Genomic DNA, 16124 nt, shown 5'->3' with positions numbered 1-16124 from the left:
AAAGGGGCCCTTCAATTGTTATAAGTGTGGTGATCCGGGTCACATTGCCTCTGATCCTAAGTGTCGCCTGTTTGGTAAGACCGCACCCACTGGTGCTCCCCCCCGGCAAGTAGCTAGTGTTAACTTTGGGGAGGAAGTAGCAGTCCAGGAGGGTGGGGGTCCCGGGCAGATGACCCTAGTCTCGCTAGGAGACAGTGAGATGGTCCCTGTAACCTACCTACCCTCTAACACTAAGAAATATGGGCAGGTGGTGACCATCAATGGAAAGAAGGTTGAGGCTCTTAGAGATACAGGAGCCAGCGTGACCTCGGTGAGGCAACACCTGGTGTCTCAAGAGCAGATTGTACCCCATGCCTACTGTAGGGTTGTCAATGCTGACAACGTAGAGAGTCGTTGTCCAATGGCTCAAGTTCCCTTTGAGTGGGGGGAGGTCTCTGGTACTCTACAAGTCGCTGTGAGAACTGACATGCCTGTAGACTGTCTGCTAGGGAACGACCTAGAGAGTTCCCCTTGGGAAAAGGTGGAGAAGACCACGCATCTGAGGATGGTGGGTCTACCCGACTGGGCGTGCGTGACCACCCGGTCCATGGCAGCCAGTAGGGGTGTTGAGAGGGTCCCGGAGCCTGAGGGAGAGGTCCAGGAACCGGCCTTAGGGAGAAGGCGCAGGAGGCGCGGGAAACCGGCCCCCGAAGTTCCCACGGCCCAGGAGGAAGTAGACCCTGAGGGGGATGCTCTGGAGCCTACCGGGGAACAGATTGCCGAACTGGGAGACTTGCCTGAGCTGACCCATTGGCAGCAAGAAGGAGGTCCCTCCAGGGAGGAATTCTGCAGGGAGCAGAAAGAATGCCCTTCTCTCGTGGGTATGCGGCAACAGGCTGCAGACCAGGCCAATGGTGTTCAGGCCAAAACACATTACGTGTACTGGGAGAGTGACCTCCTGTATTCCGAGCCTAAGGCTGCTGAACCTGGGTCAGCCCGTGTGCTGGTGGTACCCCAGAAGTTCAGAACCTTCCTACTGGGGCTGGCTCACGATGTGCCTTTAGCAGGACATTTGGGGATGGACAAGACCTATGACAGGCTTGTCACCCACTTTTACTGGCCCCAAATGCATAAGAATTCAGATTCCTACTGCAGAACCTGTCAGACTTGCCAGGCAAGTGGTAAGAGCGGAGGGAAGCACAAGGCTCCTCTGCAACCTTTCCCTGTGGTCGGTACGCCATTCCAACGAGTGGGTATTGATATTGTGGGGCCTCTGGACCCCAAGACAGCCCTGGGCAACAGGTTCATCCTGGTCTTGGTGGACCATGCCACCCGGTACCCTGAAGCCATCCCTCTGAGGACAGTGACGGCCCCCGTGGTGGGACGGGCACTGATGGGAATTTTCTCCCGAGTGGGATTCCCTCTAGAGGTGGTGAGCGACAGGGGGACCAATTTCATATCCACGTATATGAAATCCCTGTGGAAGGAGTGTGGGGTAACTTACAAGTTTACCACTCCTTACCACCCCCAAGGAAATGGGTTGGTTGAGAGATTCAACCGAACCCTCAAAGGCATGATCATGGGCCTGGACGGTCCAATGAGGCGTAAGTGGGACGTCCTCTTGCCATGCCTGCTCTTCGCTTACCGAGAGGTGCCACAGAAGTCTCTAGGGTTCAGCCCCTTTGAGCTTCTGTATGGTCACCCGGTAAGAGGACCTCTGAGTTTGGTAAAGGAAGGCTGGGAGCAATCTCCCAGGAAACCTCCCCAGAATGTATATAGTTACATGCTGGCCTTCCGAAACCAGACTCGGCGTTTCAGGCAACTTGCTGAGGCAAATCTGGAAGCCAGCCAGGAGGAGATGAAGCGGTGGTACGACCGGAATGCCACCCTGGTAGGGCTTCAACCTGGACAAAAGGTGTGGGTCTTGGCCCCAGTGGAGCCTTGTGCACTTCAGGATAAGTGGACAGGTCCATTTGAGGTTGTGGAGCGCAAAAGTCCTATCACCTACTTGGTGGACATGCAGACTCCCAGGAACCCTTTGAGGGTCCTACATGTTAACCGCCTTAAGCCCCACTTAGAGAGGACCGAAGTGGGCATGCTGCTGGCCACTGATGATGGAATGGAAGAGGAGACCGAGCCTCTTCCTGACCTCTTAGTGGCCTCTGAGAAAGATGGGTCAGTGGAAGGAGTTAACCTCTCACCCTCCCTGACGCCCGAACAACAGGAAGATTGCCGCCACTTGCTGGGACAATTTTCCGACCGATTCTCCCTGGTTCCTGGTGTCACAGATTGGTGCGTCCATGATGTGGACACAGGAGACAGCTTACCCGTGAAGCACAAGGCTTACAGGGTAACTGACAGGGTCAGAGCTTGCATTAAGGAGGAGGTCTCCAAAATGCTTGCGCTAGGGGTGGTTGAGTCCTCCAGCAGTCCTTGGTCCAGCCCCGTGGTCTTGGTCCCAAAGGCTGCTGCGCCGGGAGCCACACCTGAACTCCGGTTCTGTGTGGACTACAAAGGACTCAATTCAGTCACGAAGACTGACGCGCACCCCATCCCCAGAGCTGATGAGCTCATTGATCGGCTGGGGGCTGCCCGGTTCCTCAGCACGTTTGATTTAACGTCTGGGTACTGGCAGATCGCCTTGACCGATGGGGCCAAAGAGAGGTCAGCGTTCTCTACACCAGATGGGCACTTCCAGTTCCGAGTCATGCCATTTGGGATGAAGAATGCCCCTGCCACCTTTCAGAGGTTGGTCAACCAGGTACTGGTTGGGCTGGATGCGTTCAGTGCCGCCTACCTGGATGACATCGCAGTGTTCAGTGCCACCTGGCCTGAACACCTGCGCCACCTCTGGGAAGTGTTGATGGCGCTGCGCCGAGCAGGCCTCACGATCAAGGCAAGCAAGTGCCAGATCGGGCAGGGTTCCGTGGTGTACTTGGGACACCAAGTGGGGAGTGGCAAGGTGGCACCCTTGCAACCCAAAATTGAAACCATCCTGGCTTGGGAACCCCCCAAGACACAGACCGCAGTGAGGGCCTTCCTGGGGCTCACTGGGTACTACAGGAGGTTTGTCAAGGGCTATGGAACGATCGTTGCCCCCTTGACAGAGCTGACTTCGAAGAAGCAGCCCAGGAACGTGATTTGGACTGACACCTGTCAGAAAGCTTTCGACACCCTGAAGACTGCCATGTGCACGGCGCCCGTGCTCTTGGCCCCTGACTTCTCCAAGGAATTCCTAGTCCAGACAGACGCTTCAGAGCATGGTGTAGGGGCTGTTCTTTCACAGATGACTGAGGAGGGCTGGGACCAACCCGTAGCCTTCATCAGTAGGAGGTTACTTCCACGGGAAAGTAGGTGGAGTGCAATCGAGCGAGAAGCATTTGCTGTGGTCTGGGCGCTGAAGAAGCTAAGACCCTACTTGTTTGGGTCTCACTTCCGGGTTCAGACGGACCACAGGCCCCTCAGATGGTTGATGCAAATGAGGGGTGAAAACCCGAAGCTGTTGAGGTGGTCCATCTCCCTACAGGGTATGGACTTTACGGTGGAACACCGTCCTGGTACAGATCACGCCAACGCTGACGGTCTGTCCAGGTATTTCCGCCTTAGTGACGAGGAACCCCCTGGGCAAGGGTAGTTCTCCCCACATTTCAGCTGGAGGGGACACGTGTTAGACCTGGCACCTTGGCGTGAGTTTCCCTTCCACTTTTTGATGGTGTGCCTCGATTGTTTTGCTGGTGTTGTCCGCTCAGGGCACTGCGCCACGGCTAATCCGTGCCGCAGTGCAAGTGCTCCCTAGGTAAAGTGTACCTGTAATTGATGTCCATGATTGGTTTATTGGATTCACTGTCAGTCCCCAGTAAAGTGCACCAGGGGTGCCAGGGCTTGTGAATGCCAATGCTGCTGGTGGGCTTGCAGCGCTGGTTGCGCCACCCACGGAAGCGGCCTTGTAAAGTGTGTCTAGGGTCTGCCACCGCAGACCCTGTGCGCGGTCCGGGACCGTCGCGCTGACTGCGCAAGTGCCCCCACTTGCCAGTCCCTAAACCTTCCCTTACCTACATATTAGCCACCCCTCTGGTAGGCCCAAGGGCAGGGTGCATTGTAGGCATAAGGTAAGACATGCCCTGGTGTGTGTGGCATGTCTTAGTAGTGAATTACAGCCCTTGTCGTTTTTCACTATTGAAGGCTACCTGCTCTCCATAGGCCAGAATGGGCTGCCGGGATCACGCCAACGCTGTGACCCCAGTGGACTCAGAGAGCATGGTAGAGTGTCCAGTTTGGTATGCCTGAACTCAGGATGATAAAATACTTCTTGTAGTCAAGTTTATTTTAATATCCTGGGTTTGTAAATACTACTTTTAGAAAGTTAGTATTTACTGACCTGACCATCTCAGTCCGCCTCTGCGGTGTGTATGTGTTCTGCCTGGCAACAGTAAGGAGCAGGGTGGGGGGATCCCCAGAGACAGGTTGGCTGCCAGGTGGTGGGTAGAGAGATTACACCTGGATGGGTGGGAGGAGTACACCTTGACTCTTGAATAGACCTGCGCTCTGCCACCACAAAGCCGGCGCCACCCCCTGTGGGGCGGCTGATGTCTCTGCCCTGCTGCTGAAAGGAAAGAGCAGAGTCACCATAACAAAGTGCTCCAGAACTGGACTGAGCCAGGCCTAGGCCCCCTGGCGCTAAAGAACAAAAGAATCATGGTATAAAAGTAGGAGCCTGGCTCCTAAGAAATCAGAATCCTGTTTACCACAAAGGACCTCTGCCCGACTAGAAGGAGAAGAAGACGCCGGAGGAGCTGGCCTGCTGCTTGCCTTGCTGAGAGAGGAGAGGAAGAGACTTACTGAAAAGACTTTGCTACTTTGTGCTTGAACATTCTCCAAGGGCTTGATCTGAGCTTGCCCCCTGAACTGAACCCCAGGAACAGTGGGTTCTTTGTGCTTCTTGCTCGTCCTCCAATTCGAGCCGTGTGTGCATCCCGCTGGAAAAGAGACTGCGCCCCTCATCGCCCCTCCTAGGGCCGTGACACCCAGAAGCTCGCCTGCCTCAATCCCGTGAGAGCCCCGCTCCGTCCCGAGCCGCTCTCTGTCCCCGGGCCAGGCCGCCTGCATCCCTGTCACCGCCTGCTACTGGAGCGCGCTGAACGTGCTATCACCCCTCCTGCCGGAAGCCGTCCGACGACTGTGATCTACGCCGGGTCACCCAGCTGCACTGACCGTGCCCTGTGGCCCCGCTTCGCTATCCTCGGACATCTCAGGCCGCGCCGCCCCCGCTGTGGAGACCCTCCTGCACCGCCGTGCTAAAAGGTCGCGGGCCGCGCCTGCCTACTTGCCCACACCTGCTGATTGAGGACCCAAGAACACTTCCCAAGCTGAGAGTCGCACCGACCGGTGCTGACTCCCCACATCACGAAAGAAGTTCCAGTATCGGGCTCGGGGCCCGCAACGCCTTATTTCCCCGTTCGCAGGAACCGATCTCTGTGAGTACTGGACCTACAAGTAAAGAGACTACGAACTATCCATTTGAAGCTACGAACAACGAACATTTGCCCGCTTTACAACCTGGTGGCATAGCGAAAACGTTATTGGTCTTGTGATAAGTCTGTTGAGATATATATACCTTATTTTTACATAAAGAATCGTATTTTTATATATATCCAAGTCTGGTGTCCGTTTCTGGGGGGATTGATGTATTTACTGTGTGTACGATTGTAAGTGCTTAACCAACAACGCCTGAGGAATCGCCTTGGCTGCTCACGCCACGCACCTAGAGGGTGAGCAAGGGTCATTCGCGAGGGGTTATCCTGCGCCCTGACGTGGAGGAGAGGGTTCCTGCTTGACACAAGGGCAACCTTGCGCCAACCAGAGATCCCCGACTCTAACAGGGAGCCTGTGTTATGCCCCTGTGAGAACAATGTGGTTAGAAGGGCCACCCTTCGTATCTTATCAGGAGCTCATGATATCATGAACACAGCACAGGGAGCCGCCCCCTCTGCCCAAATCAGCCTAGAGTGATGGCAAATGAGACAGCAACCAGGCGGTGCTCTTCTAGCCCCTTCCCTCTGGTTGTCAAGACAACCAGGCCCCTCAACTTGAACACAGCTGTGTACAATGCATCTACAACAAGCAGATCGCAACTCACAATTTAAAGGACCTATTCAGAGTATCACAGGTTCTCATACAGGAATGAGACAACCTTCAGCGGCCAATAAATCGAGTGGCCCTGAGTTGGGATTAGCAGAAGTGAAAGCAACCCAAACCTGCAAGACCAGCAGCAAGCTCTATAGCAAAATGCTCTTGTGATATGAGGGCGGACTAAACAAAGATTATGGAATAAATGGGAAAAGCGCTCATTTTAGGTGACCATGTTTTCGTCATTGTGCAAACACTGTGTAACAGCACACCTTGACCAAGTCAAGGAAATCAAAGCAGTGCCATCAGTTGAATCCAGTCATAAAGCTGGCACAGCTTCCTCATCAATCATTTTATTGCAAATGTTGCCACGATATTTTCAATGATGTCATAGAAGATGTCAGGTCTGATGTAATATGTGGTATAATTAGCAGTGCATGGCAAGGGCAAGAGTTATAGTTACCTTAGGGCATGAGTTATAGTTTCTTCAGCTAAGTATAACTATAACTGCTGAATATCTATGGGTTTGTGCATGTACAATATGAACCTAATTACGATGCCCCTCTAACCTTTGTTTTTTTTCTGAATTTCTAAGGTTTTTTTATGTCTCAGCTAGAGAGCGCATGCACTGTCTCAAAGAGACATGTTGTTTTTAATCTGTGGGCTTCAGTGCCCAAGGGTTTCCCATTTGCTCGTTCTATTGTCTGTCCCATATTCTTTGTCACCATTTGCCCTTGGCATGCATGGTCATGCCTCTTCTTGTGTTTAGTCCTCCCCCAGTGCATGGACCAAGTACTTGTAAACATCCACTGCTCCTGTTTTTACAACCATTTTAATACCTACTTTTTTTCTTTCTTTTTCAACACCCTACACGATTCTTGTGTTGTTACCTACTCCGTTTCCTCCACCCGCCCTCATGCCCTGTCCACAGATCGCCCCTCCCCAAACACTGCTTTTCCTTTCATTGCTGCTTTCAGTTTCCCTGTCCTCCTCCCTCCCATCTCTGCTTGCTCCCTCGCACCTCCCAGTGCTTTACCCGTCCACAAATCACCCCCTACCCCAACCCTGTCACTGCTTTAAACCCTCATTGTAGTTTGTTTCATTCTAATGAGTGGTGGTGTTCTGTCTTTTAATGTCCTGTTAGTGAATAGCTGATGTGCTGATTGGAGCAAGTGTGATTAGCTGCTATTACTTGGCATGCGTGTAGTCTCTGTTTATTTTCCACGGTTGTGGGTGCTAAGGTGTGTGTGCGTATTTATACCATATGTGGTTGTTCAGAAATGGTGTTTATAGCTGGAAAATCAGACCTCAAGTGAATCAGGTATGCATTATCACAGGGCATGTTAGAGCTTCTAAAGTACCTATGTCTTCTGCTGTAATTTCTTAGTCACGTTTCTCCTTTGCAAAATGATTGAACTGTTCGTGTTTCACCTCATTGCTTCTCTTTCATAGGGTAGGACTCTATTTCTTACAATTTCTCCTGTCAGGACACTTTCCTACTTTTTCCGCATTCACCAGTGAGGTGTTTTCATGCGCCATTGTTGCTTTACTTGAATTTTCTTTAAAGGAGTCAGGCTGAGTCTCTATGCCATCAAGTTTTCACTGCCTCTCAGTGTCCTTGGCAAATGCAGTCCTTTAATGTGGTTGCCAATGTGATGTATTTCGTCATGCTCACTACTGTACACCAGCCTAACACTGTGATTCTTTGTGGTAGCTTTGTGCAGTTTTATATCGCGCAAATACCACCCTAAGGTAGTAGAGCACTTTACTTTAGCACCAGTTTCTTCTATGTGCCGTTTTATATAGCCCCAACTCCACCTGAAAGTATTGAAGTGCTTTACATTAGCACCAGTTCCTTTACACAGGGACACGTTCAGTTTTGTAGGCATGGTTACATTAGCACCAGTTCCTTTACCCAAGGACACATTCATTTTTTGTAGGCATGGTTTCTCAGCTCCACAGTCGGCAGCAGTGGCCCTTACACCACATCCTCTCCCAAGAGGATGCCACATCGTCTCCCTCGCCTCCGCCTAAGTTCCAACTTTTGTGACTATGGCCAAATCAGTTAATCTTCATGTGGCAGCCTGCATTTGCTGTTGGTTGCCCGTTCACCTCTGCCCATTGCTGCTTGCCCCTCTGAACTCCATTGCACAGATCCCTTGCTCCCCCGACTCTGCTTTTCGCATTTTTTTGGGCAGTTTAATATAGCGCCAACAACACCTGTAGGTATTTGAGCGCTTTATATAAGTACTAGTTACCTTTTTTGTGGATTTTTATATAGCCCCAACACCACCTAAATGTATTGGAGCGCTTAACATTAACAACAGTTACTTTTCACGAGGACACTATAATCTTAAGCAAATCACTTAATCTCCCTAGGGCAGCTCACATTTGCTGTTTGTTGCCCATCAACCTCCCAAAAATTGCTGCTTGTCCATGCTGATCTCCCTTTGCACAGATCCCCTCTTTCCCCAGATCCCCTCCTCCCCCGAGTCCACTTTTCAGTTTTTGTGCAGTTTTATGTAGCGCCAACAACATCCAAAGGTATTGGAGCGCTTTACATAAGCCCCAGTCACTATTTTTGTGTGCATATTTCTATAGCACCAAACACTACCCGAAGGTATTGGGGCACTTTACTTTAGCACGAGCTACTTTACACAAGTACACATTCATTTTTGTAGGCACAGGGAGATTAAGTGATTTGCCCAGAATCAAGGATGATAAGTTGAAACTCAAACGTGGTTTCCCAAATTCATAGTTGGAAGCTGTGGCCCTTATGCCACATCCTCTCCCAAGAAGACGCCACGTCGACTCCCTAGCCTCTGACTCAATTCCACATTTCGTGATTAAGGCCAAATCAGATAATTACCACGTGGCAGCCCGCATTTGCTGTTGGTTGCGTGTTCCCATCCTACCTATCTCTGCTTGCCCCTCTGAACTCCATTGCACAGATCCCTTCCTCCGACTCTGCTTTTCACATTTTTGTAGTGCAGTTTTATATAACACCAACACCACCTGTAGGTATTGGAGCGGTTTACATTAGCATCAGTTACTTTTTTGTGAATTTTTATATAGCGCCCACACCACCCAAAGGTATTGGAGAGCTTTCCATTAACACCAATTGCTTTTCACCAGTGCACCATAAACTTAGACAAGTCACTTAGGGCCTCATGTAGGTAGCCAAATACCGGTCGGTAACGGCCGATTTTCGGTAATTATACCGTTACCGACCGGTATTTTGGCTTTTGAGATGTAGGGGGAGAATTTCTGTATTCGGAATTTACCGAATCGGTAAAATTACCGATTCGGTAATTTTACCGATTCGGTAAATTCCGAATACAGAAATGAGATGTAGGGGGACTGTGTGGTGTGTGTGGGGATTCGTTATTTACCACCAACTAATAGTTGGTGGTAAATGACGAATATGTGTGTAAATATTTTGCCCGTAGATGTGTGCAATGTGGCAGACACACATGCCCTCAGGGCATGTATGTGTGCCACATGTGCACACATGGCCGACTCACGGGTGCAACAGGGTGTCAATGTGACACCCTGCCACCCTTGCATGTGCTCCCCCATTACCGAATCGATATTTACCGATTCGGTAATGAGGCATACCTTCCCATCAATGGGAAGGTATGCCTCATTACCGATTCGGTAAATACCGATTCGGTAATTACCGAATTTTTCCAAATCGGTAATATTTACCGACCAATTACCTACATAGCATTTACCACTTCATAAATACCGAATCGGTATGATTCGGTATTTATGAAGTGGTAAATGCCAGCCCACCTACATAAGGCCCTTAGTGCCAGATGTACGACCATTTGATTTTGCGCCTCGCAATTTGTGACAAATTGCAAGTCGCAAATTGCGAGGCGCAAAATCAAATGTACAAAAGTGTGTTTAACACTGTTTGTGATTCCAAATGGGGTCACAAATTGCAAGGCTCTTTAATATTAATGAGCCTCTCGCAATTTGAGAGCCCATTGGGAATGACAGGCCCTTCCAGGGATGGTGGACTGCTGGGCTCAGCAGACCACCATGTCTGAGACTGCTTTTAAATAAAGCATTTTATTTTAAAATGCTGCCTTTAAAAAATAATTTTGTATGCATTTGCAATGGGAAGGCAAAGGGAAGGGGTCCCCTGGGGACCCCTTTCCATTTGCGAATGCATTAGCACCTACTTGAAGTAGGTGGTAATTGCGAGTGCAGTCGCAAAACATTAGTACATTGGTTTGAGACTCGCTTTTTGGAAGAGAACGCAATTAATTTGTGACTTGCAAAATTGTTCGTACATTTGGTCCTTAATCTCCCCAGGGTAGCTTGCATTTGCTGGGTTTTTTCAAAGTTTTATATAGCGCAAACTTGACCCGAAGGTATCAGAGCACTTTACATGACCACCAGCTGCAGTACACATGGACACATTCATTTTTGTTAGGCATGGGGAGATTAAGTGATTTGCCCAGAATCACAGGATGTTGAGCCTCGATGCCAAGACTCGAGCTCGGTTCCCCAGATTTGAGGTCAACTGCCCTAGCCGTTCGGCCACATCCTCTCCCCAGTTGGTTGCCCATCAACCTCCCAACTGTTGCTGTTTGCCCACACTGATGCACAGATCACCTTTTCCACCAGACCCCCTCCACCCCTAACTGTTCTGCAGTTTTATATAGCGCCAAAAACCACCCGAAGGTATTGGAGCATTTAATATTAGCTCCAGCTACTTTACACAAGGACACATTCATTTTTGTAGGCATAAGGAAATTAAGTAATTTGCCTAGAATCAAGTATGTTAAGTATAAACACAAACCTGGTTTCCCATCTACATAGTAAGCAGCTGTGGCCCTTATGCCACATCCTCTCCCAGGACGCCACATCGACTTCCTAGCATTGGCCTTAATTCCACATTTTCTGATTATGGGCAAACCACTGAATCTCCCCGTGGATGCCCGCATTTGCTGTTGATAGCCTGTCCATCTCCCGCCTGTCGCTGCTTGCCCCTGCTGTTTTTCACATTGTGTTTGTGCAGTTTTATGTAGCACCAACACCAGTTACTTTTTATTGTGTTGTTTTATATAGTGCCAACACTACCCGAAGGTTGAATCGAGTCACAAGAAAAAACATTTCAAAAAAAGAAAAGGGGGCAGGGTAGAAAGACCCTAACCCCCTATGCCTGATCAGGGTGTCCCACAGGGACCCCCAGGACAAAAAAAAAGCATTTTAAAAAAGCATTTCCATGTGATTCTCTGTAGATCTGCAAATGGGTCTGAATTCGTTTTTTAAATGGAGCGCAGGCTCCCGTGCTCTGTATACTTTAGGACCCAGGTTTGAATTGCGGGGAACCACCACCTATCCGGGGCTATACTTTATTAGAATGCATGGGGGGCTCTAGCCTCTCCAATGCAGCCCCAGTGACCATCACCTCCCCGGGACTTGTATACCCCTCTCCAGGAGTATTTTCTAAATGGGAGGGGGGCCGCGCAACCCCCCTCCTGGAGCTTTAAATGGCCCTAGGGACTGCCACCCCCCAGGGCCGGCTCCAGCAATGTGCCCACCCCCGGGACATCGCAGTTTGCTATGGGATGGCGGGAGCAGTGCTCCCACCATCCCATAGCAAACAAGTGTGCACCGCTTTCAACAAGCGAGAGGATTTTGATCTCCCTTTGACAAAGAAGAGCTCACCTTCATTTCAGCTCTCTGGGTGTAAAAAGCAATGCCCGCTCCTGCTGGAGGCAGGAGCCAGGCTTCAGGCATCCCTGTGGTCCTCTAGGAGAAGGCCATGCCCCAGCTTTGTTTTTGTATGTGAATTTCTAGGATTTTTTAATTCTATTGGCTAATTATAACGTCCTTGTAACCTTTGTTTATTTCTGTAAATTTCTTAGGTTTTTAAATGCTAATTCCTAACAATAGCGTCCCTGTAATATTTGTATTTTTAGTGAACATCTATTCACTAAAAAAAAAGTTTACAAGGGCTGTTAGACCCGGAATCCCTGGTTGGCTGAGGTAGGTACCTTAGGCCAAGTAGGGACCCGCGTTCCAACATCAGGGAAAGGAAGGTCACCTTCTTAGATTGCCCCGCTCACCCCCTCGGTAGCTTGGCACAAGCAGCCAGGCTTATCTTCAAGGCAAATGTGTAAAGTATTCGCAACCACGCTCACAATAATCCAATGATGACACCACAAATAGACTCCACACAAGTTATATAAAACAAATGTAAACTTTATGTAAAAAGATATACGATAAGACCGCACGATATAAAACCAACATATGAGGTTGTGTAACATTTCTCCTTGTAAGTTCTGGCAATGTCAATGATCACTTCTAAACATTCTCCTGTACTCCTAATATCATATCACACAGTGCGTAATGCTAGAATCAGGCACAATTGCAATGTAAAGATACTGTAATACGTAACATAGCAATCAGATACTCTGCAATGAAAAGAATGCAATGTGTAACACAATCATCAGGCACTTTGCAAGATAAAATAATGCAATGCGTAATACAACCACCAGATATCTTGTCCTGCAAAAATAAGGCAATGCGTATACACTAATCAGGTAATTAGTTATGCAGGAATAATGCAATACGCAATACACTAATCAGGTAGTTTGTAATGCAGATACAAGGCAATGCGTCATACGACAATCAGGTAGTTTGTTATGCAGATAAAATGCCATGTGTCATACACTAATCAGGTAGTTCATTATGCAGGAATAATGCAATACATACTACTCTAATCAGGTACTCCGTTATGCAGATATGATGCAATGTGTAATACGACAGTCAGGTACTCCGTTCTGCAGAAATGGAATAATGCATAAGACACTTAAGCCCTGATCACCGGGCCTTAGACAGTCTCTCCGCCTCTCCTTCTGACTTGCAGTCTGCCTCTCACAGTTGCTTCACACTCCGGCCCCTCTACCACCACTCCCTTGGCAATACAGGTCGCGATATGAGCCGAACCAGAGGCTCGGGCTGCCAACACTAGAGGGAGGCTGAGAGCGTCTCCCTCCGAGCCCGTGCCCCGCTCGCCCGTCCCAGGAGTCGACACACGTTACCTGGGGGGGAGCAAACTCACTCTCCTCTCCTCGTCCAGCGGCTGGGCCTCCAATGCAGCTTTGTGAAATGGCAACGGCGGCTCAGGCTGGCAACTCAGCTCCTCCGGGACTGCCGATCCAGGCCGCTTCAATTACGAAGATCTCAGGCTGCCACAAAGCACACATACACAGCGTCGCTGAGTCTTCCTTCACTCTGGGTGCACGATCACTGGGCATTCCACACACAAGTCTCAGGCTGCACGAAGATCACGCGTGCAGCGTTGCTGAGACTCACTTTACTCCGGAGCACACAATAACAAGGCAAATCCTCTCGAAGGTCTCTCAGTGCACAACGCTCCCGGACACAGCATCGATGAGACTCACTTGGATTCCGGTGCACACGATAACAAGGCAAATCCTCACGAAGGTCTCACGGTGCACAACGCACCCGCACACAGCGGCAATGAGACTCACTTGGATTCCGGTGCACACGATCACTGGACAATCCTGACAAAGGGGTTCAGGCTGCACAAAGCACACGCACACCGCTTCGCTGATCCTTGCTTGGACTCCAGGTGCCCCCGATCATAGGCCGATCCTCCTGAAGGTCTCAGGCTGCACAAAGCACACACACACAACATGGACGACAGGCGCCTACGATCACAGGGCAGTTCTTACGAGTGTCTCCGGCTGCAACAAGCACGCGCACACAGTGCCGCTGAGACTCTCCTGGAAACTTTTGTGTTCCTGTGTCTCCGAACAGGGAGCCAACTCACCTTAGTTACTTCAGGACACAGCACACAGTAAAGTCCTTCAAGCAGGGGGACACAGCACACAGCAAAGTCCCTTTAGCCTTTCTTTGCTTGAAACAGCAAACTGCAGGTCAGCCCCAGATTACACAGCAAGGGTCAGTCTTATCCTTCAGTCTCTTCAGTTGTTTCGTCCTTGGCAAAGGTCCTTTTGACCACGAAGTAACTCCAGTCTTGTTCACACTTGATCAAGCCATTCTCCAAAGTTCAGGGGCTTCAGCTCTCATAGTTATACCCCTTAATGGCTTTGAAGTCTTTGTTCTTCAAGGGGCACTGACCCCTGTTCAAAACAGTTCTAGGTGCCTCCCTGCCAGTGACACCTTTCTTCCTTTGATTAGTGAGGTCTGGATTGTCAATCACTCGGCAGGAGATGAGCCAATTGTTTTATAGCAGCAACCCGGGCCTCTTCACCTCTAGGGGCTTCTCCTCCCCCTACACTCCAGATGCAGGTCAGCCTGTTGCTGTCTCACCCCCTCACTGGGTCAAGACATTCCCCAGATCCTATCGTTTTCAAATCCAGACAGTCAATACGCAGCCAGGCAGAGACGCACAAAAACTCAGCCACTTCTAAAAGAGTGGCTTCTGAACACACAATGCAAAAGCCACCTACATAAACTGATGTGTTATTACATTGTGAGTTCAGGCATACTAAACTTCACCTTTCTATCTTAAGCCTTTGGGAAGATAGGCTTGAAAACATAATACACAGCCTTCCCATTCTGTCCTATGGGCAAGTTGGCCTTTCAACAGTGAAAAACAAAATGGAGATTAATTCACTGTCGGGACATGACACACACCTTAGTACATGTCCTACCTTTCACATGCACTGCACCCTGTCCAGGGGGTACCCTAGACCTACTACCATAGGGGTGTCTGATGTGCCTAGAAACGGAAGGGTATGGTCTGGCAAGTGAATGCACTTGACAGAACAACATGCAGTTTAACAAACTGAGTGCAGGCCCTGCAATGGCAGACCTGAGTTCCCTTTTTAAGGCTACTTGTGTGGGTGGCACAAATAGTGCTGCAGGCCCACTAGTAGCATTTGTATTACCAGCCCTGGTACACATAGTGCACTGTACTAGGGACTTTATTAGTAAGGCAAACATACCAATCATGGACAACCAATTTCCATTACTTTATACAGGGAACTCTTACACTTTGACACTGTTTAGCAGTGTCCAAAGCATCTAAGTTGGCAACACCATGTCAGAAAAAAGGTCTAGGGGGAAAGCAAAAAGTTTAGGGACTTTAGCCAAAAAGGGCCAAGTCCTACAGGGACGTTATAGTTCAGAATTAGCTTTTCAAAAACCTTAGAAATCTACTGAAAAAAACAAAGGTTACAAGGACGTTAAAGATAGCAAATAGAATAAAAAAAACCTTAGAAATTCACAAAAAAAAACAAAGGTTACAGCTTCCAAGTCTCACCCAGACTGCCGAACTCCTGGGCGGGTGCTATTTTCTGCCAGCGTATATATATATATATATATATATTTTTTATTTTTTTTCAAACAAATGCCCAAGCATATCCAGACGCACTCGACTGCTGCTGCAAACCAAAGGTTTTTATTTAGTTGATCATGGCGGCCAGCAGAGACATCCCGGCAATTGCCAGGCCAGTAATAGAGCAATCAAGTGCATAGGCTTTTAATTCCTAAAATTACTATTTTCTTGGTAAAGCCCCACCTGCATGACGCAGAAATGCTAAGCTCATTGCAGGGCCACTGGAGTTAAGTGATTTTGCTACTCCTGCATTTTACACATAATCATGGTTTTACCACATTCGCCACACAATCCATCCATTGCTGCATGATCTGAAGATCTTCTCAACAAAAATGTGTTTTTGCTCAAATTTTTTTTTTTCTCCAAATGTCTTTAAAAACGTAACAAAAGTTATTAAAAATTTTCTGATGTGGATCCCGGGCTCACTGTGTCACTGGATTCAAGCTAGCCTGGCTGATGAGGAGGTGATGGATGAGGTGTGGCGCAGCGGCCAGGGTGCCTGACTCTGGACCACGTGGTTCACGGTTCGATCAGTGGCAGGTTAGCCCAGCACCATGTGACTCTGGGTAATAGCTCGCTTAATCTTCTCGACGTCCCCCAGCGCCAGGACACCTCTCCAGAGGTAGCTGTGCGCATTACAAATGCTGGTATTTCATATTTAATTTCA

Source organism: Triturus cristatus, chromosome 8, assembly GCF_964204655.1.
Source record: "Triturus cristatus chromosome 8, aTriCri1.1, whole genome shotgun sequence".
Taxonomy (NCBI): Eukaryota; Metazoa; Chordata; class Amphibia; order Caudata; family Salamandridae; genus Triturus; species Triturus cristatus.
Note: the sequence above shows the minus strand (reverse complement) of the source record.